The sequence below is a fragment of the Oncorhynchus gorbuscha genome, unplaced genomic scaffold (assembly GCF_021184085.1).
Source record: "Oncorhynchus gorbuscha isolate QuinsamMale2020 ecotype Even-year unplaced genomic scaffold, OgorEven_v1.0 Un_scaffold_3215, whole genome shotgun sequence".
NCBI lineage: Eukaryota > Metazoa > Chordata > Actinopteri > Salmoniformes > Salmonidae > Oncorhynchus > Oncorhynchus gorbuscha.
The window spans coordinates 22501-29913 of NW_025747523.1; positions in this window are offsets into that span (position 1 = coordinate 22501).

Below are 7413 nucleotides of genomic sequence, written 5' to 3' on the forward strand. Positions count from 1 at the left end.
AAGGGAGTGGTTTGGTAAAAGCAGCAGTCTTCTCTGTTATTGGTTCAATTCTTTCCTTGTTTTTTCTGAAGTTCTTCTTCTGTAGTTTCGGGTTTCTATCTAGATTTTTTGGGAGGTTTGTTGATTTGTTATGGAGACTTGACGTTTCCTTTATTAGGAAACACATTTATTTATTTAATATTTATTTTCCCAATGGTGAATACGCGGTGTATAAGTTGATAAGGTGTGATCATGACTGTCTCGTTTAGAAGCAGTCCTCTGATATGAAGATGTCTGTGTCACGAATGGCATCCTATTCCCTACGCATAGAACCCATAGAGCCCTGGTCTATAGTAGTATAGGGAATAGAGCCCTGGTCTATAGTAGTATAGGGAATAGAGCCCTGGTCTATAGTAGTATAGGGAATAGAGCCCTGGTCTATAGTAGTATAGGGAATAGAGCCCTGGTCTATAGTAGTATAGGGAATAGAGCCCTGGTCTATAGTAGTATAGGGAATAGAGCCCTGGTCTATAGTAGTATAGGGAATAGAGCCCTGGTCTATAGTAGTATAGGGAATAGAGCCCTGGTCTAGGGAATAGGGCTCTGGTCTATAGTAGTATAGGGAATAGAGCCCTGGTCTATAGTAGTATAGGGAATAGAGCCCTGGTCTATAGTAGTATAGGGAATAGAGCCCTGGTCTATAGTAGTATAGGGAATAGAGCCCTGGTCTATAGTAGTATAGGGAATAGAGCCCTGGTCTATAGTAGTATAGGGAATAGAGCCCTGGTCTATAGTAGTATAGGGAATAGAGCCCTGGTCTATAGTAGTACCACTATATAGGGAATAGGGCTCTGGTCTATAGTAGTACCACTATATAGGGTATAGGGCTCTGGTCTATAGTAGTATAGGGAATAGAGCCCTGGTCTATAGTAGTATAGGGAATAGAGCCCTGGTCTATAGTAGTATAGGGAATAGAGCCCTGGTCTATAGTAGTATAGGGAATAGAGCCCTGGTCTATAGTAGTATAGGGAATAGAGCCCTGGTCTATAGTAGTATAGGGAATAGAGCCCTGGTCTATAGTAGTATAGGGAATAGAGCCCTGGTCTATAGTAGTACCACTATATAGGGAATAGAGCCCTGGTCTATAGTAGTACCACTATATAGGGAATAGGGCTCTGGTCTATAGTAGTATAGGGAATAGGGCTCTGGTCTATAGTAGTATAGGGAATAGAGCCCTGGTCTATAGTAGTATAGGGAATAGAGCCCTGGTCTATAGTAGTATAGGGAATAGAGCCCTGGTCTATAGTAGTATAGGGAATAGAGCCCTGGTCTATAGTAGTATAGGGAATAGGGCCCTGGTCTATAGTAGTATAGGGAATAGAGCCCTGGTCTATAGTAGTATAGGGAATAGGGCTCTGGTCTATAGTAGTACCACTATATAGGGAATAGGGCTCTGGTCACTAGTAGTTCACTATATAGGGAATAGGGCTCTGGTCACTAGTAGTTCACTATATAGGGAATAGAGCCCTGGTCTATAGTAGTATAGGGAATAGGGCTCTGGTCTATAGTAGTACCACTATATAGGGAATAGGGCTCTGGTCACTAGTAGTTCACTATAGAGGGAATAGAGCCCTGGTCTATAGTAGTATAGGGAATAGGGCTCTGGTCTATAGTAGTACCACTATGTAGGGAATAGGGCTCTGGTCACTAGTAGTTCACTATATAGGGAATAGGGCCCTGGTCACTAGTAGTTCACTATATAGGGAATAGGGCTCTGGTCACTAGTAGTTCACTATATAGGGAATAGGGCTCTGGTCACTAGTAGTTCACTATATAGGGAATAGGGCTCTGGTCACTAGTAGTTCACTATATAGGGAATAGGGCTCTGGTCACTAGTAGTTCACTATATAGGGAATAGGGCTCTGGTCACTAGTAGTTCACTATATAGGGAATAGGGCTCTGGTCACTAGTAGTTCACTATATAGAGAATAGGGCTCTGGTCACTAGTAGTTCACTATATAGGGAATAGGGCTCTGGTCACTAGTAGTTCACTATATAGGGAATAGGGCTCTGGTCACTAGTAGTTCACTATATAGGGAATAGGGCTCTGGTCTATAGTAGTTCACTATATAGGGAATAGGGCTCTGGTCACTAGTAGTTCACTATATAGGGAATAGGGCTCTGGTCACTAGTAGTTCACTATATAGGGAATAGGGCTCTGGTCACTAGTAGTTCACTATATAGGGAATAGGGCTCTGGTCACTAGTAGTTCACTATATAGGGAATAGGGCTCTGGTCTATAGTAGTTCACTATATAGGGAATAGGGCTCTGGTCACTAGTAGTTCACTATATAGGGAATAGGGCTCTGGTCACTAGTAGTTCACTATATAGGGAATAGGGCTCTGGTCACTAGTAGTTCACTATATAGGGAATAGGGCTCTGGTCACTAGTAGTGCACTATATAGGGAATAGGGAGCCATTTGTGCAGCAGACCCGAGGTTGGTACGAGAGCTTGACGGATGGTTCTTCGTTTGATTTATCAATGTGATTATTGATTACTTATCGTCCCTAGAGAGTGTGGGACCGGGTGTTTAGTGGTTGTGTGTTTGACGACCTGAGCAGACAACCACGTTGCCCTCCTGACTGTCAGGGGGGGAACACCTCCACGCTTTGGGCACAAGGACACAGGAAATGGTATGTTTAGCCAATGGCCAATTTGTAAGTCGCTCTGGATAAGAGCGTCTGCTAAATGACTTATGAAACTACCACGTTGCCCTCCTGACTGTCAGGGGGAACACCTCCACGCTTTGGGCACAAGGACACAGGAAATGGTATGTTTAGCCAATGGGAAAGGCCCATCTAGGCAGAATACAGTATTTGTAGCCAATCAGACAGCCCCATGTAGGCTGGGATCTGTATCTCTAGCCAATGGGAAAGGTCCATCTAGGCAGAATACAGTATTTGTAGCCAATCAGACAGCCCCATGTAGGCTGGGTTCTGTATGTCTAGCCAATGGGAAAGGCCCGTGTAGAAAGTATATGAGGGCAGGTACGGGACAGAGGTGTGGTCGAGCAGGTTGACAGTATGTGTGTACTGCACGGCATCACTCACCGCTCAGAGAGTTTAGCTACTGTATGCATCTACCACAGGTCATGTATGTACTTCACTGATGTCACTGGTTACTGTGAGAGTGACGTTTAAAAATGATTTTAAAAAATAAAAACATAAAAGTGATACTAATGCAAAAACTAGTGGAAGTTCACTGTGGCTGGTCGGTCCGGCTTTTACTTTAACCAATCAGCATTCTGTTTCCGCGGTGACGGCGTTTATATACATATGTGCTATTATACATATATACATATTTACGAGGGCATGTATTAGTTTTATTAAAATGGTATAATTATCAAATGCTGCAGTGTGTTTATGGCTGATAGAGAATTAAAATGTACAAGTCATTTCCTGTTTCCTGTTGTGTTTTTATTGTGATGAGAAGTACTGTTGATGAAAACCTTACAACTTTTCTCTTCTTTAAGTGACTACAATATAACTTATTACAGGACAGAACTTATTCATTATAGGACAGAACTTATTCATTACAGTACAGAACTTATTCATTACAGTACAGAACTTATTCATTACAGTACAGAACTTATTCATTAGAGTACAGAACTTATTCATTACAGTACAGAACTTATTCATTATAGTACAGAACTTATTCATTAGAGTACAGAACTTATTCATTAGAGTACAGAACTTATTCATTATAGGACAGAACTTATTCATTAGAGTACAGAACTTATTCATTATAGTACAGAACTTATTCATTAGAGTACAGAACTTATTCATTAGAGTACAGAACTTATTCATTAGAGTACAGAACTTATTCATTATAGGACAGAACTTATTCATTAGAGTACAGAACTTATTCATTAGAGTACAGAACTTATTCATTATAGGACAGAACTTATTCATTTAGAACTTATTCATTAGAGTACAGAACTTATTCATTTAGGACAGAACTTATTCATTATAGTACAGAACTTATTCATTATAGTACAGAACTTATTCATTATAGGACAGAACTTATTCATTTACAGAACTTATTCATTATAGTACAGAACTTATTCATTAGAGTACAGAACTTATTCATTATAGGACAGAACTTATTCATTAGAGTACAGAACTTATTCATTAGAGTACAGAACTTATTCATTATAGTACAGAACTTATTCATTATAGTACAGAACTTATTCATTATAGGACAGAACTTATTCATTAGAGTACAGAACTTATTCATTAGAGTACAGAACTTATTCATTATAGGACAGAACTTATTCATTAGAGTACAGAACTTATTCATTATAGTACAGAACTTATTCATTATAGTACAGAACTTATTCATGGGTTCCATGTTTCATCACAAACTTGTTTAGAACGTTTGTTTTGGACCGATGCCTGACTGAGCATTCTACTCAATGCATCGCTGATGAAGATTTTCATCAAATGTCCGTTACAGTGGCTTGGAAATACAATGACATTCAACAAGAGGCAACGAATTAGTAGGAACACCTTTTGTTATCATTTTGATGTCACCAGATTGACTTCAAATGCAGTTAGCAAGCTAGATAAGATTGATGGGAGGCCACCGGCTTTTAGCTAGCTAACTTTAGCATTGCTAGCTATTTTTTTGACAGAAACTTTGTGTTATGGGTGTAAGATGGCACAGTGATGCCATCTGTTGGTAAATGTTCATTACTGCAACTCTTGTGTTTTACCGGGGTGCTTGAGATACCCGGATGTGTTGTCATGTACTGAACAAGACTGGTTACTCACATCAATGCCTCTGTCTCGTCATTTAACATTCAAACACTTTGTTAGCTAATGGCAACATTGCCATCTGTCTAAAGTAAATCTGACAACATGATAATTGAGGGAAAGTTGTTTCCTACTAAAAATGTGACTACTTAAGCAATGTCATCGTATTTCCAGGACTGTAATTTAAACTAAATAGTAGTTAGCCTCCGTCCAGAATGACTGGGCTTCTCACCACTTTAGGGCTCCACTACGGCTCCTCCGATAGAGGACGGCTTGAGACCGTTCATAACAATGAATCCAGAATTCTAAATACTGTCTGGCTAGGATCTGATTGTCAGGGGTAGGTGTTATTTTAAATAACTTGTCTGGAAGGGTCCATAGAGATCCGAACGCGACTGCTGAGAGAGAGAGAGAGAGAGAGAGAGAGAGAGAGAGAGAGAGAGAGAGAGAGAGAGAGAGAGAAGAGAGAGAGAGAGAGAGAGAGAGAGAGAGAGAGAGAGAGAGAGAGAGAGAGAGAGAGAGAGAGTATAATGTACGTAGCTTCTCATGAGAGTGGAGCGTGGTGCATGCATCTTGTTATTGGCCAATCATAAGTAATCAAATCTCCATGTGTGGCAGAATTTAGGAGATATCAACTGAGAAGTTAGGAGATATCTATTTAGAAGTTAGGAGATATCTAATCAGAAGTTAGGAGATATCTAATCAGAAGATAGGAGATATCTAATCAGAAGATAGGAGATATCTAATCAGAAGATAGGAGATATCTAATCAGAAGTTAGGAGATATCTAATCAGAAGATAGGAGATATCTAATCAGAAATGAGGAGATATCTAATAATCTAATCAGAAGTTAGAGATATCTAATCAGAAGATAGTTAGAAATATCTAATCAGAATTTAGGAGATATCTAATCAGAAGTTAGGAGATATCTAATCAGAAGTTAGGAGATATCTAATCAGAAGTTAGGAGTTATCTAATCAGAAGTTAGGAGATATCTAATCAGAAGTTAGGAGATATCTAATCAGAAGTTAGGAAATATCTAATCAGAAGTTAGGAGTTATCTAATCAAAGGAAGATGGTGAAGGATCGGCTACAACGACCAAGAGCTAACAGGCAGGCAGGCTACTACTTAATATTATGACTGGAGTTATGTGTAACTGTAGGCTGAGAAAGTGCACTGCTGCATAGTTAGCATAGATAGCTAACGGGAGCTAGCTGAACTAGCTTCTCTTCCCGGTTTGATCCAGTCCAAGACAGGTACTATGTAATCATATTTGATCCAGTCCAAGACAGGTAATATGTAATCATATCTGATCCAGTCCAAGACAGGTACTATGTAATCATATCTGATCCAGTCCAAGACAGGTACTATGTAATCATATCTGATCCAGTCCTACACAGGTACTATGTAATCATATCTGATCCAGTCCTACACAGGTACTATGTAATCATATCTGATCCAGTCCTAGACAGGTACTATGTAATCATATCTGATCCAGTCCTAGACAGGTACTATGTAATCATATCTGATCCAGTCCAAGACAGGTAATTTGCAGAATAATATAAAATGGTCTGAGACCAGGCTGGGGAGCAGGGAGTTGTATTTAATGATAAATAACCTAGTTATGATAGCAGGAGTCTGCTTGGTTAGTTGCTGTCTCTCCCTTCACTCCTCCCTGGTCTCAGACCATTTCATGTTATTATAGGACAGAACCTATTCATTATAGTACAGAACTTCCTCCCTGTCTCAGACCATTTCATGTTATTCTGTATGTAAATCCGATAGACTCCATTTATAGGTTACGTTTGGTATGGTTACATAAGACAGGAGGTTAATGAAGGCAAAAACGAGAGGACAAGAGTTTCAACTGTTAGACACCACCAGAGTGTCTACTGTTAAGTCAAAGATGTGTTTAATTCATCCAAGATGAACCACAGCCTGTTGTTTCCAATGGAAACAAATGAATCTTAGTGGGCAGAACATGCAAGGAACAAAGATCAAACGGTTCATCGATGAAAAAAATGAGCAGAAATTTGGCCAAAATCCATCTCGCTCCATCTTCTCCCACTGCTCGGCACTGGGCTTCCTCTCACTACCATATTTGGTAGTGAGAGGAAACGTCAATCCGGATGCTTCACATTTATACATCCTGTGAAATATCTGTCTCATTGTTCAATCTGTAGTTTAGTTACACGCTACCAGGGGAAATGTACAAAGCTTTCCAAACTGTGGAGGGGTAGCAATTTCACAGCGTCTGAACACGCGACAGTGAAAAATAAAAAATAAAAAACGTAAAACCAAGAAACAACAACAAAGAAATCTAAAAACAGAAAAATGTCAAAACATTAAAATCTGCAGCTTTCATTGAAACAAAGTCATGAGGCAGACACAAGGATGGCAGAAAATAACACGGAAAACGTTCACTTTCAAATACAACTGATCAAATGGGGATTTACATACTCTTTTGTAAACATTCAAAATATAAGCGTTGTTTTAATAAAATAAAAAATAAAACAGTCTGTTCCCTGACCGTAGTTCCCTGAATTGAACCACCAGACTACCATGGAAAGCTCCTGGTATCAGGACAGTTTGACTTTTCACTTGATTACATATAGCTT